This window comes from Macaca nemestrina, chromosome 2, assembly GCF_043159975.1.
Source record: "Macaca nemestrina isolate mMacNem1 chromosome 2, mMacNem.hap1, whole genome shotgun sequence".
Taxonomy (NCBI): Eukaryota; Metazoa; Chordata; class Mammalia; order Primates; family Cercopithecidae; genus Macaca; species Macaca nemestrina.
This window is the reverse complement of record NC_092126.1, coordinates 164,705,580-164,722,222: the sequence shown is the minus strand read 5'-3', so window position 1 is coordinate 164,722,222 and position 16,643 is coordinate 164,705,580. Positions and strand designations below refer to the sequence as shown.

General features: G+C 35.9%; 1 protein-coding gene and 1 long non-coding RNA gene across 4 annotated transcripts in view; both read right to left on the bottom strand.

The window, feature by feature from the left end:
- LOC105470347 (immunoglobulin superfamily member 11) overlaps positions 1-16,643 on the bottom strand; it is a 268,851-nt gene that overhangs the window by 140,781 nt on the left and 111,427 nt on the right. The window lies entirely within an intron of this gene.
- LOC105470349 (uncharacterized) lies at positions 7,081-16,291 on the bottom strand. Its single transcript, XR_980455.3, has 2 exons — positions 10,514-16,291; positions 7,081-7,323 (listed from the first exon to the last, which is right to left on the bottom strand). It is a non-coding gene; the product is annotated as an uncharacterized lncRNA (long non-coding RNA).

The window sequence follows — 16,643 nt, the reverse complement described above, 5'->3', positions numbered from 1 at the left end:
GCTACTCAGGAGGCTGAGACAGGAGAATCACGTCTGTCACAAAAAAAGAAAGGAAGGAAGGAAAGAAGGAAGGAAGGGAGGGAGGGAGAGAGGATTTAAAAATTGCCAATAAAAAAATTCAGGACCAGATGCATTCGCAGCTGAATTCTGTCAGACATTCAGAGAATTGGTACCAATACTGACGAAACTATTCCAAAAGACAGAGAAAGAGGGAATCCTCCCTAAATCATTCTATGAATTCAGTATTACCCTAATACCAAAAGCAGGAAAGGACATAGCAAATAAAAAGGAACCTACAGACTGATATCCCTAATGAACATAGATGCAAAAATCTTCAACAAAATACTAACTAATCAAATCCAACAGCATATCAAAAAGATAATCCACCATGATCAAGTGGGTCTCATACCAGGGATGTAGGGTTGCTTTAACATATGCAAGTCAATAAATGTGATACACCACATAAACAGAATTAAAAACAAAGGTCATGTGACCATCTCAATAGACTCTGAAAAAGCATTTGACAAAATCCAGCATCTCTTTGTGATTAAAACCCTCTGCAAAATCAGCATACAAGGGACATACCTAACTGTAATAAAAGCCATCTGTGACAAACCCACAGCCAACATTATACGGAATGGAGAAAAGTTGAAAGCATTCCCCCTGAGAACTGGAACAAGACAAGGATGCCCACTTTCACCACTTCTATTCAACATAGTGCTGGAAGTCCTAGCCAGAGCAATCAGACAAGAGAAAGAAATAAAGGGCATCCAAATTAGTAATGAGGATTCAAACTGCCACTGTTTGCTGATTTGCTGCTGTTTTCTAGGTATATGATCTAAACACTCATCCAAAAAGCTCCTAGATATGATAAATGAACTCAGTAAAGTTTCAGAATACAAAATCAATGTACAGAAATCAGTAGCACTGCTATACACCAACAGCGACCAAGCTAAGAATCAAATCAAGAACTCAACCCCTTTTACAAGAGCTGCAAAAAAATAAAATACTCAGAAATGTACCTAATCAAGGAAGTAAAAGATCTCTACAAGGTAAACTACAAAACACTGCTGAAAGAAATTATAGGTGACACAAACAAATGGAAATACATCCCATGCTCATGGATGGGTAGAATCAATATTGTGAAAATGACCATACTGCCAAAAGCAATCTACAAAGTCAATGCAATTCCCATCAAAATACCAACATCATTCTTCACAGAGCTAGAAAAAACAATCCTAAAATTTATATGGAACCAAAAAAGACCCTGTACAGCCAAAGCAAGACTAAGCAAAAAGAACAAATCTGGAGGCACCACATTATCCAAGTTCAAACTATACTACAAGGCTATAGTTACCAAAACAGCATGGTATTGTTATTAAGTACAAGCACATAGACCAATGGAACAGAAAAGAGAACCCAGAAATAAAGCCAAATATTTACAGCCTACTGATCTCCAACAAAGCAAACAAAAATATAAAGTGGGGAAAGGACCCCCTATTCAACAAATGGTGCTGGGATAAATGGCAAGCCACATGTAGAAGAATGAAACTGGATCCTCATCTCCCACCTTATACAAAAATCAACTCAAGATGGATCAAAGACTTGAATCCAAGACTTGAAATCATAAAAATTCTAAAAGATAACATCATAAAAACCTTCTAGACTTTGGCTTAGGCAAAGAGTTCATGACCAAGAACCCAAAAGCAAATGCAAAAAATCAAAGATAAATAGATGGGACTTAATTAAACTAAAAAGCTTCTGCACAACAAAAGAAATAATCAGCAGAGTAAACAGACAACCCATAGAGTGGGAGAAAAATCTTCACAAATTATGCATCTTCACAAACTATGTATCCAACAAAGGACTAATATCTAGAATCTACAAGGAATTCAAACAAATCTGCAAGAAAAAAACAAAACAAATAATCCCATCAAAAAGTGGGCTAAGGACATGAATAGGCAATTATAAAAGAAGATATACAAATGGTCAGCAAACATGTGAAAAAATGCTCAACATCACTAATTATTAGGAAATGCAAGTCAAAACTACAATGTGATACCACCTTACTCCTGCAAGAATAGCCATAATTAAAAACTAAAAAATAATAGATGTTGGCATGAATCTGGTGAAAAGGGAACACATTTACATCGCTGGTGGGAATGTAAACTAGTACAACCACTATGGAAAACAGTGCAGAGATTCCTTAAAGAACCAAAAGTAGAATTACCATTTGATTCAGCAATCCTACTGCTCCTTATCTGCCCAGAGGAAAAGAAGTAATTATATGAAAAAGACACTTGCACACACATGTTTATAGCAGCACAATTTGCAATTACAAAAACACGGAACCAGCCTAAATGCCCATCAACCAACGAGTGGATAAAGAAAATGTGGTGTGTGTATATATACCCAGATACACACACACACACACACACACCCCCCACCATGGAAATGACTCAGTCATAAAAAGGAATGAAATAATGGCATTCACAGTAACCTGGATGGAGTTGGAGACCATTATTCTACGTGAAGTAACTCAGGAATGTAAAACCAAACATTGTATGTTCTCATTTATATGTGGGAGCTAAGATATGAGGATGCAAAGGCATATGGCTGATATAATGGACTCTGGGGACTCAGGGGAAGGGTTGAGGGTGGTGAGTGATTACAAAATGTACACCTGGGTTCAGTGTACACTGCTCAGGTGATGGATGCACCAAAATCTCAGAAATCACCACTAATGAACTTATCCGTGTAACCAAATACCACATGTTCCCCAAAAACTACTGAAATAATTTTTAAAAAGGATACATTTATTATTTTTCAGTATAACTACAAGGGAAAGGGTATTGGTGGATGTGGGACATCCAAAACTGCAGACACTGGTGATTTTTTTTTTTTTTTTAACTGCCAAGCTTTTTTTTTTTTTCTGCTAAGCATCAAGACCTTCTTCCAATGTTCAGGCAATTTTCCAGAGTTTGATTTTCAGTGGAAAGTAGAGTCCACCTTCCCCTGTAGAGGCCAGAAATACCCCCTAACAACCAGGGTGCAATCACATAACAGAAGGTTCAGCCAACTGGAGAGCCTCATATTTGGATTTTTAAGTCTTGAGCAAGTGTAACAAAAATTTACGGATAAGGAAAGAAGAAGGAAAAGGAAATGATAAGAGATAAAAGAAGGAAGAGATGAAAAAGAGTTCATTCCACTGTCCACTGACCAGAGGCAGTTGTAGGTGTGGTGCCAGCAGTGGTGGTGGTGCCAGGAGCTGTCCAGTGAGTCCCCACCAGAGTGTTCCTTTGGTGTCATTTGGCTATTCAGCCTCCTTTGGTTGCTGCTTATTTTCTAATCCCTCAGACTTCCCATCTTTTCTATGAGCTACCTAACAGCCTGGACCTTTTCTTCTTTAATGAACCATCATCAGTTTCTGTTTCTTGCAACCAAGAACATTGTCTTTAGGATTAAAGTGTTCTGAAATTCTTGTCTTTCCAGAAAGTTAGAGATATTGATTAACTTATACTTCAAAGAGGTGAGGAGGGTCCTACCTGATGAGAGCCATCAGAGATCTTTCTAAACCAGCAACATCCAAGAAGATATTCAAAAGATAAGAAAAAACAACCCTGAGAAGAACCAGAAGATTTTGAAAAAATGGACTCCAGTCTGATAGAACATACGATCAGTGTGTGGATCAGAACCAGTGACAGGTGTACGTTTCACACTAAAATTTAATCCGTATTTATGGCATACTTACTATGTTCCAGGCACTGTAACTACACTACACTTTAACACAATTGTCTTATTTAAATCCTCACAACAATGCTGTGATACAAGTAATTTTACTTCATTTTTCCAGATAAAGAAAACTGAGATTCAAAGAAGCTTTAAACTGCATAGTCAAGATGATACAGCCCATAAATAATAAAGCTTAGAAAGTAAAACTCAAGTTTTCTGTCTCTATGGCCAGTGTTCTTTCCACTGTACGCAGATACCTCCATTTGAATTAGCACCCTGATTGACATTTTGAAACGGATAACCTTTCTGCTACTTTTTAATACTAAAATATCTTTTGTTCAGATTTTAGCCTGTCTTTTTTATCTGTTAATGAACACTCTTCCTTAAAAGATGCAGACATATACAATTAAATAGATAGCCCACCTTTTAAAAATTAATCAGAAGTTTTATATTTTGTAAACATGAAAGGCTAAGTAAATACCTGGATTTTAAATGTTTTTAATAATAAAATCAGGAATAACCCATAAAAATTGGAACTCAAAAACAGTGAGCTATGCTGTTTCTATGGTAACTCAATGAGGAAAAAATTAGATGGCCTAAAAGATATTTTAATTCAAATAAATTGGTTCACAGTTTTAATATCATTTTTAGAAAAATCAATATATATCTAATCATTATTATTACCAAAATCCACATATTAATACCATGTATTCTTAAAGAAAGAGTGCCGCAGTATTAGAATCTTCTTATGCGCCATTTCATATCTTCTCAGTCCTACCTCTTATTCTAGTTTCTGCTGCAGGCTTAGATCAGCTTCTCACAGGTAAAACCTAACAATGTCTTGCTTTGCCTTGGACTATATCAAGTACCTCTCTCTTTCTGTTCCAGAGATTCTCTGACACCAGCAGGAATCCAGTGCCATAGACATGTGCAACCTGGAAGCACAGGGGCCGCTATTGACCAATGTAGAGTGGGAGTCAATAGATAATCCTTCTCCCTTGCATCCTCCAAGTAGCAGTTCGTAGCCACATTTCATCAGGCTCCCCAGAAGTTCCTGGCATGATCAATAGCAGCCAACCAACAACAAATGCATCTTTGGCTTTTCTTCTTGCCTTTTTCATTTCCCCATCAATTACTCTTTCTCCCTGAAATTACTTCTTAAATAAACTAACTATATATCAACCTTTAACTCAGGATATACTTTCAGGGGAACCCAAACTAAGACAACTAACTTCAAATAGACTTTATGTATCTATGTACATGGTTCCTACTAAGATTAACTATAGGATTTTTTTTTAAATTTTTCAGTAGCCAGCTCTTTTTAAATATACATCAAAATTATGATAATAGTATACTTCTTGTTCTAGAGATTTGGGTGTGTCTATAGTGTATATTTCTTGATGTCTAGAACTAAATAAGGTAAATACAAAATAGAGCTTTTGCATTTGACCTTCTAAATGATAAAAGGTTTGCTTAATTTCAACTCTGCTATATTATTAACATTGGGAAAGTCACTTAACCTCTATATGTCTCAACTACCACCTTATAAAAATGGAATATAATTCCTACTTTGCAGGTTATTAGAATTGAATCAGGTAATATGTATGCAAATGCCCATTACAGTCCCTAGCTGATAATCAGCCTGGCAAGTCCGATTAGCTGCTGTTATTATTACCATTATTAGTAGAATTGGTTTTATTTGAAAGTTTGCCATCATGGGGATAAAAGATCCATTGACTTGATATTTCCACCCAAATAGTTCACTGCATTGTATTTTGCAGCCATAAGCAAATATTTGAATTTAATTTAATGTGGAGAATCAAGATACCTCCCCAGAATAAACTGAGAATACCTCTGTATAGACCTTTGAAATGAGAGACTGCAAAATATTATCGCTTCCACAAATGCCTTTGCCTCACAACCAACCCCACTCTGTCCTTCCATTGAATTTGCACTGCTCTTGTGCAGTCTTTCATCAATTCAACAACTATATAAAAATTCTGCTATGATGTGTTGAGTGGAAATTAAACAGTCAGAGCATGCAAAATATACAGTCATATTATTATGAGGTTCTAAAATGATTGGGGTAATAAACTGCCTAGCAAGATGGCCAAGAATTACAGAAATCCTGTTGCTGAATCTGCATCTATTTATGTCCCAGCTATGGTTTAGCAAGGTGGCACTTCAAACTAAAGCTTAGCTATTGATGGAAATGTTTCTGTGTCCTATATTGATTGGTACTTCCAGGGTTGCATCAGTGATACCAGGAACAGTGAACTGACACTTGTTTCATCAGCTTGATGCAAGAATACTGGGCTGTGATATACAGGAACACACCCTCTGCTTCTCAAGGCAGGATTAGGAAGGATTTAACCCTCTAACTTCATTCACCCCACCACATCCTCCACTTTAGCCTCCACTCCCTTTAACTCCCCTCCCCGCACTATGAGAAAAGGACTAAACATAGGACAGGAATTGTCAATAGAATTATATATTCATTCTCATTTTTAATGGGGTACACTGGATTGGGTTTTACAGTGCTTTTTGAGAATATACGATCTCCCAGGCTTTGTCCAGGATACTGGTGATAATACATGAAGTAGAAAAAATCAATAGGTCTTTGCTCTTATGAAACCTTCAGTCTAGTGGAAAAGGCAGAAATTTACCACATAATTCTACAGACAAATGTGAAAAGTGGTATGAAGGAGAGGGGCTGAGTTCTGAATGGACCTGTAACAGAACAATTTGACATAATCAAAGAAAGCTGGAACGAATTCCCCGAAGACATGATTCCTCTACAAAGACTAATGCTTGGCTAGGCAAAGGGTAAGTGGATAATTTTTGGAACAGGTGAAAAAATGGAGATATTTTGAAACAGAACTCTGCATTTTAATTTCCCTTTGTAAATCATGTTTTCTTGAAAATTTTCCCTTTTGAGGACAAGCCATGAGGGTTTTTTTTGTTATGTTTTGTTTTGTTTTTGTGCACAGACATGAACAGTGCAGGTACCTCGAAAAAAAAAAGTCATTCTTCTGCTTTAAGTATGATGGTTTCATTTTTTACTCCCATGCAAAAATACTTTCTCTTAGCCAGGCTTCAAGATAGGGGACGTCTTACTTAGTTGTGTTCTTGTTATTATAGTGTATAGTTTTGTTTTTAATTTCAATAGTTCCTTTTAAAATATCTAAAGACAAGTCAGATGTATTCACACAAAGGTGTTATATCATGTCTTCCTGAATACAAATCAGAGGATATCATATAGATGATGTTCCAGCCCTAGCAAGAAGGAAAGGAAAACTTTTCAAAGAGGAACCAGGGAGAGAAATAAAGAGGCCAGGAGGTCAAACGTGAATGTCCTCACTTTCTCTGTAATGTGTAGTAGTGCAAGAAGGCACTGCTGCATTTTAGCAAATGAGCTGTGGAAGAGTGATGGTTGGGAAAATGTCTTGATGAGTAGGCCAAAAGATGGTCTCATGGAGTTGCCCATGTTCCATTATAGTGGTCCAGAAAGTGCAGAGTAGCGTTAGGTTCCTGGTTGAAAGGAGGAAGGGGACTCTGAGATGCCACGGAAACTGGTGTGCCAGAGGAACCCTGAGTCGGAATAAAATGATCACAGATCAGGGACTACAACAAAGTCAGAAAGAAGTTCTCCTACATTTTACTCTAAAAGCTTTTTTGTTTTACTTTTCACATTTATATCTGCCGTCCATATGGATTTAATTTTTATAAATGGTATTAGGTAGGAATAGCCAAAATATTGAATGTAACTAAGCATCATTTTTCTAAAAAGGCTTTTTCTTACTGAACTGCAGCACAGCCCTTGTCATAAAGTAGATGGCTGAGTATGTGTAGGGGGTTTTCCCTCTATTCTGTTCTCACTGGTCAATTACTCCATCCTAATCCCAATACCACACTGTCCTACACACTGTAGGTTTTTAAGTCTTGATGTCTGGTAGTATAAGTCCTCCAGCTTTGTTCTGAAGATGGCTTTGGCTGCTCATTTTTTTTTTATTTCCATGTGAACTTAGGAATCAGCACCTCAATTTACACAATAAAATCTCTGGGATTTTGATTGGGGTTGTACTGAAACTATAGATTAATTTGGGACAAAATATCTTTATAATATTAAGGCTCCCAATCCAAGAACATGGCATATCAATCAATACATTTAGGATTCTTTCATTTCTCGCAATAATATTTTGTAGTTTCTTGTTCCTTTTTAATTAAATTTATTGCGAGTATGTGACATTCTTTGATGCAATTATAAATAGTATTGTTTTTCAGATTTAATTTTCTATTTGATTATTGCTGGCATACAAAAAAATTAACTCTTATACATCTAACTTGTTTCCAAAAATCTTACTACATTCACTTATTGATTCTAATAGTTTGACTATAGATTCTTTTGAATGGTCTACATACACAATCATGTCATGTAAAAATAAGTTTATTTCTTCCCTTTCAATCTTTATTCACTTATTTTTCTTGCCTTATTGTATTTCCTGAGACCTCCAGAATATGTTGAATGTAAGTGTTGGTAGCTGGCCTCTTTGACTCATACCCAATTTCAGAGAGAAAGTTTTGAATATTTCATCTTTTCAAGTGATGTATCACATTGGTTTTTAATAGATATATTTATCAAATTAAGAACATTCCATTTTATTGCAAGTTTGCCAAGATTTTAAAAAATCATTAATGTGCACTAAATTTTCTCAAATACCTTCTCTGTATCTGTTGCAATGATAATGTCACCTGTCACTTTTTCTTGATAATATATAGTCTTCATTGATTTTTTTGAATACTAAACCATCAGTGTATCTGTGAAATCTCCCTGGTCATCATCATGGGATATGTTTTTTACATATAACTGGATTTTTTTAATGTATCTACTTTCATGAGACAGTGGTCTATAATTTTCCTTCCTTGTAATTTCCTTGTCAGGTTTTAGAAGCAAAATTATGCTGGCCTCACAAAAAATGAGGAAGCAGGCCGGGGCAGTGGCTCACACCTGTAATCCCAGCACTTTGGGAAGTCGAGGCAAGTGGATTACCTGAGGTCAGGATGTTGAGACCAGCCTGACCAATATGGTGAAACTCCCTCTGTACTAAAATTGCAAAAATTAGATGGGCACGGTGGCATGCATCTGTAATCCCAGCTACTCGGGATGTTGAGACAGGAAAATTGCTTGAACCCAGGAGGTGGACGTTGCAGTGAGCCAACATCGCACCACTGCACTCCAGCCTGGGTGACAGTGAAACTCTGTCAAAGAAGAAAAAAAAAAAGAAGCAGCAAGGAAGCATTCCTTGTAGTATTCTGTTTTATAAAAGAATTGTGAAATATTTGTTTCACGAGAATTTCACAAACTCTTAGAAGAATTTACTTGTGTATTCATTGAATGTGTAATTTTCATCATGGGAGGGCTGTTTTTTAACAGCTAACTTCTAAATAAACATAATACTTCAGGTTTTTTACTTCTTCTATCAGCTTTGGTTAGTTGTATTTTTTAAAAATGCATCCATTTCATCATAATTTATTGAAACTTTGAGATCTGTAAAATACATAGTAATGTCCCCTTTTTCATAACTAATACAAGTAATTGTATTTCTTTTTTTATCATGGTGAAACAGGCAGACAACAATTAGGGCCCACCTGGATTAACTGATCCAGGATGATCTCATCTCAAAATTCTTAATTATATCTGTAAAGATCCTTTTTCCAAACAAGGTAACATTTGTTAGGACATGGACATATCTTTTTGAGTGTCACCATCTAGCCCATTATATCTTGGTTTGCAACAGTTTCATGATGATATGCCTACATATAGTCTTTTATGGATTTATCATATTTATAATTTGCTGTGGTCCTTAATCTGTGGCTTGATTTATTTTCAAGATTTTGGAATATTCTCAGCTGTAATCTCTTGAAAAACTCCTTCTTTCCCATCTCTATCTTCTCTCTGGATCTCTAATTAAACATATTTTAGATTCTAAGTACGATTCATACAAAGTGGTGTGCTGGAGCAGCTCATATCAGCTTGTCAGAGCCAATGGTTAAATATTCAGGAATTCTGTGAGATTGTTGTTAAATCATTGGTAGCTTGAAATCATCCATGGTGACAGTATCTACACCATGACAGTCAGCAAACACTGCAAGTTGATACTTTATTTTTCCCAGAGAACTGGATTGTCATCATACCACTATACCTGTTTGCTATACTCCAGTTTGTTCTTTTGATCCTTTTGTCTTGCTGTGCTTCAACTTGGATATTTTCTCTTGAACTGTCTTCTAGTTCACTTAATCTGTGTTCTGCTGTGTCCATAAAACCTATCTATTGAGTTCTTGATTGCAGATATTATACTTGTTAATTTTAAACATCTATATCATTTCTATTATTTGGCAAAATTTTCCATCATTTTATCTAGTAGTCCACATTTTCCTTTATTTTCTAAACATATTAATCACAGTTATTTAAATTTATTGTCTGCAAATTCCAATATCTGGACCACATGTGGCCCTAGTATAACTGTCTGCTTTTTTTTTTTATTATAGATCCTATTTGTCTTGCCTCAATGTAAATCTAGTAGCTTTTTATTGTATACTAAGCTCCATGTATTTAAAAAATGATACAAAACTCCAAGTAATGTTATCTTTCACCAAAGAGTTTCTTCTGTACTGTACTAACATATATGATGAGTGGTTGGCTGATCACCTCAATCCAATTACTGAACCGGTTGGAGCTGAGTTTCAGTGTTAATAAAAGTCAAGTCTACCTCTGGCTCACCTCTTTCCCTCAGGCTCTCGTGAGTTTTCTTATGGAAATCCTGGTGAGCTTTCCATTTCTTCAGTTCTGACAAACTGTAGATCCAGCTCTGCCCTTCCAAGGTCCTCAGCCCACCTTTAGCCTTTTGCCTCCTACATTTTAAAATCTAGCCAATATCTTCAGAAGGAAATCAGCTGTATATTTAAGGAAGGTCCCCTCCCTTGGTGGGTCTTTGTTTCCCAAGTTTCATGAGACTGCAGGGAATTTCACTCTGCCTTTTAGAAGCTTTCAGCTTAGCTCTTCAGCTCCCTGTGCAACACCAAAAATTGGCTAACACACTGTGGGGAAAAATCAGATATGCATTTAAAGTGCTTCAAGTTTCCTCTTTTCCATTCTAACCCTGCACGACCACTAAAAACTATTTCTTGTATTTTGGTCTCCATAAAGTCCCTCTACTTACATCAAGCAAGATACTCAATCCATGCCCAGAACAGGCCAAGGCCCCAGAGGGAGGCATTTGCTCATTCACCTACCCTCTCTAGGTTCTTCCCTCTCTAGGATTTTAGTATTATAAACTTGCTTTTACAGGTATCTGATACCTTTAAAAATAAATTCATAATTTATTTGGCCATTGCAATGGAAACATTGGCCTGCTGCAATCTATATACATCTTACCCATTAGTAGAAGTCAATATTCCTAGCAGATTCTAATGAGTAGCCAATCTTAAGCAATACTGACTGCATCTAAGAAACTATTACAAGGCTGAGGTCTAGGCTGAAGTACTTAGGTTCTCTCAGCTTTCCCTCACTGCTACAAGATAAATGGGTCTTCACCTATCATGCCTATCATGTTTCATGCAGGAGAAAGGAGACCATCCACAGAGCAGAAAAGGCATACCAACAGTGGATCACCAACTTTTGAAGTATTTGCAGAGGTCCTAACTATAAACTTCCATTTGTTTATGTCATTGACCTAAACCATATTAATCTGTCCACTTCTATCTATAAGGGAGGCTTGGAAATGTAATATTTTAAACTTGAGTACATTATTGCCCCCATGAAAACGTCATAGCAAAGAAAAAGAGAAAATGGATATTAGGTAGGCAGCTAGCAATCTCTGCCACAGTTCCATTCTTAGCACTTCTTTTAGCTTCTTTCTTATCTGACTAATAAATTCCTCTTTATAATTGCACAAGAGAAAAATTATTTTCTGCTCCAAGTACTTATCAAAAGCCCAAAGAACATTAGGCCATTTCACATTTGCATGCTAGCAGCACGACTTCCATATCTGTAGTGGTCCTTTATCAATGAGAAGGAAGTAATTTTACCGGCAACACGTTTCTCTGTCATTCCGTTCTTCTCTCTAATAAGAAATTTTTCAGTAAATAATTTATTTACTGATCTCTGCCAAACTGCTTTTGAGGACTCTAGCTTTCAAAGTAACTTTTTTAAAATAAGCTTTAAGCAGAACAGTATTTTAAAATAGCTTCGTACTGACTCACATGATAAAAGGACAATGGTTTCTTTATTCTAAAAAAGAGATCATAACTTAAGAGTCTTTCTTAAGTAAAGCATGTAATTAGAGCATATAAAGGTATGATTTATGAGTGACAATGGTTATTTTCTTTTTTTTTTTTTTCTTTTTTTTTTCTTTTTGAGACGGAGTCTCGCTCTGTCGCCCAGGCTGGAATGCAATGGCACAATCTCGGCTCACTGCAAACTCCGCCTGCCGGGGTTCACGCCATTCTCCTGCCTCAGGCTCCCGAATAGCTGGGACTACAGGTGCCCACCACCACGCCCGGCTAAATTTTTTGAATTTTTAGTAGAGATGGGGTTTCACCATGTTAGCCAGGATGGTCTCGATCTCCTGACCTTGTGATCCACCCACCTCAGCCTCCCAAAGTGCTGGGATCACAGGTGTGAGCCACTGCGCCTGGTCGACAATGGTTATTTTCTATATCTTTGGTAGAGAGAGGAGAGACAACACGCTTACATTTTAGTAGGCTGGGTTGGTAATCAAGACCACAAAAAAAAATCAGTGACTGAAATATATTGCCATGGAAATTAATTGAGTCAACATTAGGTATTTTGAAACAACAAGTAGAAAAATCCTTTTGGAAATGAGCCTCTTGAGAGGGTGAAGGAAATACTACATGACCATTGTAGTCTTTGAGATTTTATGAATATAGTATAATTATGGCTTAAAGACATCTGACAAATACATATATTGGTTATGGAAAGGCCTAATTTCAGATAATAATAACCCCAGGTACCCTCCACAATATCCTGCAAGCAGCAGTGTAAGTGATATAAAAGTGCTAGATATTACTGTCAATATTTTCACAGTAAGTAGAAATTCAAAAACCAACTTCTCTTTTTGGTCCTTTCAGAATAAACAAATAAAATTAGGAAAACTAGTTGAAGCAAAAAGGGGGAAAAAAATCACATACTTGCCACCAATTAAAAAGGTGCTACTTTGTTAACAGTTGTTCACTGTTTCAGGAGAAAATTTTTTACTTCTCGAATTCTGTTGTCATGGCAATAAAAATTGAAACCTATTTCTTCCCAGTTCTAAAACTCCCATATAGCAATGATTCACTCGAGTATGAGACAACCCTGTAAGAAAAAGCAATGGGTAGGAGGAACTAACATCTGTTGAGCCCCTACTAGGTGCTAGGCACTTTGCAGCATCTCCTTAACATTGGGAAATATATTCTGTTTACAAAGGAGGAAACTGAAGCTCACAAACTTGATCAAGAATACATAAGAAATGAAGTTGGAATTCAGATGTTCTAGACTTTAGAGCTCATGCTTTACTCCCTTTATCACAGTTCTTCTAGACTAAAGCAGATTATATAATTTTTAATCCCAGGCCCTCAGCAAGAATTTCAGATGTGTTTTTTCCTTACTCTTTTGAAAACTGAAAACAAAAATAAATGAATCTTCAACCAAAAGGACTTACCACTTTTCCTGGGTGCCTGCATATAGGAATTGCTGGTAATTATACCTATGTCTGAAATAATGTATTATAATATTGTTCTAATTAGAATATTGATATATATTTGAAATACATAATGGAAGAATGTATAAAGTGATGGGAGTTGAAGTGACTAAGCAAGCACACCATAATAACTACCGATTAAGGATATTTTGTGCAGTCTCAAAATTTAACTACTTTAAGATGATTTTTAAAATTGTGTTCTATCTGAACAGCTAAGGATCACATCTTCTGATATGCAGGTAACATTCAAGTATCTACATTTAGAGTTTATGTGCATGTTTTTTATTCATCCCTTTTTTGTTTTTTGTTATTGATGATGTTTGCTTTGTTTAGGTTTGGGTTTTGGGGTTTTGAATTTTTTTCCTAAGTGAATATAGAGTAGTATAGAGGCACCTGTGGAATAAAGACAAGAGGAAATTGGGGACAATGATCAAGATGCTGTGCCATTTCTCTCCATGTTTATACTGGTGGATGGGTTCAAATTCCTCCAAGAGCAGTATTAGGGAAAAAGGCTAAAGGAAGTATATGCATGACAGGAGGCTCTGACCATAACATAGCTACTTTTCTGTCCAAGTGATCATGTGCAATACAAAATCACAGAGATTATTTTCCCTTTCCTCCAACCCTACCATGAACATACTTTTGGCCTACAGTAGGTAGAGAACAGCAATACCCACTTGAGTAGCATCCTCAAAAAAAGCTGTTGGGAGAAATGTTTCTCCCTGGTGGCTTGCGTTAGGAGGCTTACACAAGAGTGAAATAACACAGATAGAAGTATTCATGAGCACATGTGAAACACCAGAATCATACAGCTTCTATGAAATAACTAGAAAAAAAATTCTGAGAGGAGGATGAAGTCCTGAAAGACTAGAAAGAGCTAAGAGGCAAAATGGGCACAAATGACCATGGCCACAGTCCTACTCACATAATTTGTAATTATTTATTCCCATTCTGTGTGTCATCTTTTCACTTGATACTGTCCTTTAATGCACAAATATTTTTAGTTTTGATGTAGTCCAAATTATCTATTATTTCTTGTTGCCTGTGCTTTTGGTGTTATACTTAAGAAAGCATTCCTTAATCCAAGGCCATGAAGATTTAGACCTATTATCCCTTCTAAGAGTTTTATAGTTTTAGCTTCTATATTTAGCTTTTGATCAATTTTGAGTTAAATTTTGTATATGGTGTGAGGTAGGGGTCCAACTTCATTATTTTACATTTGGAAATATAGTTGTCCCAGCACCATTTGTTGAAAAGACTATTCTTTTCCCATTGAATAATTGGACATCCTTGTCAAAAATAAACTGACCATATATATGAGCATATATATAATTTCTGAACTCTCAATTATATTCCATTGATCTATATGTCCATCATCATGCCAGAGATACATTGTCTTGATTCCTTTAGCTTTATAGTAAGTTTTGGAATCAGTAAGTGTGAGTCTTCCCACTTCATTTTTCTTTTTCAAGATTGTTTTGGCTACTCTGAGCCTCCATGATATCCATATGAATTTCAGAGCTTGTCAATTTGTGCCCAACAAAAACAAAACAGCTGGAATTTTGATAGAGATTGTGTTGAATCTCTAGGTTGATTTGGATTGCCATCTTAAAAATATTAAGTCTTTTGATTCACAAACACGGAATGTCTTTCTACTTATTTAGGTATTCTTTAGTTTCTTCAGGAAATACAAGTCTTACACAGGAAGCAAAAATAAGAGACTCTAGGAGAATCTTCCAAGAAAAGAAAAGTTGCCTAAAATCTTTCCAATTTCCATAAGATCTGGCTATATTTAGCACATGTCTTCCATGAGATTTCTTTGTTTCCGTACAGTAAGTTCACTACATTTAATCTAGCTTGAGTTGGATTCTCTTTGTTACAAGAAAATGATCCTGAGCTAAGGCATTATCTATCAAGATTAACAAATACGCCTTATTAAAAATCAGAAACTGTCCCCAAATCAGAGCAATACTAAATACCAAAGTTGAGATTTGAACTCAGATTCAGCTAATACTACAATATCCATATTTTTCCCACTACCATCTTTTATGACTCCTTTAATTGCTTGCCAATGTAACTTTAAGAGTTAGGTCACCTAAATATATATGAACCCAACACTGGAGCACCCAGATTTATAAAACAAGCTCTTAGAGACCTACAAATAGACTTAAATAACCATACAATAATAGTGGGAGATTTCAACACCACATTGATAATATTAGACAGATTATCAAGGTAGAAAGCTAACAAAGATATTTGGAACCTAAACTTGACACTTGACCAAATGGACCTAACAGACATCTCAGAACACTCCACCCAACAACAACAGAATACACATTCTCATCTGCACTTGGCACATACTCTAAAACCGATGACATATTTGACCATAAAGCAATTCTCAACAAATTTTAAAAAATAGAAATCACACAAACTACATTCATGGACCACAGTGCAATAAAAAAAGAAATCAATACCAAAAAGTTCTCTCAACCCCATACAATTACATGGAAATTAAACCATCTGCTCCTGAATGACTTTTGGGTAAACAATAAAATCAATGCAGAAATCAACAAATTCTTTGAAAATAATGACAGTACAGATACAACATAGCAAAATCTCTGGGACACAGTTAAAGCAGTGTTAAGAGGAAAGTTTATAGTGTTAAACACCCACATTAAAAAGTTAGAAAGATCTCAAATTAACCCAACAGCAGACGTAGAGGAACTAGAAAAACAAGAGCAAACCAATACCAATGTTAACAAAAGAAAAGAAATAACCAAAATCAAAGCTGAAATGAATGAAATGGAGATGCAAAAAAAAAAAAAACAATACAAAGAATCAACAAAACCAAAAGATAGTTCTTCAAAAGAATAAGTAAGATAGATATACCACTAGCTAGACAAATAAAGAAAGAAGAGGATCCAAATAAACACAATCAGAAATGACAAACAGGACATTACCACAGACCTCATGTAAATACAAAAATTCCTTAGGAGCTCCTTTGAACACCTCTGCACACAAACTTGGAAACCTAGAAGAAACAGATAAATTCCTGGCAATATACAACATCCCAAGATTGAACCAGAAAGAAATCGAAACCTTGAAGACACCAATAATTGGCTCTAAAATTAAATCAGTAATAAAAAACCT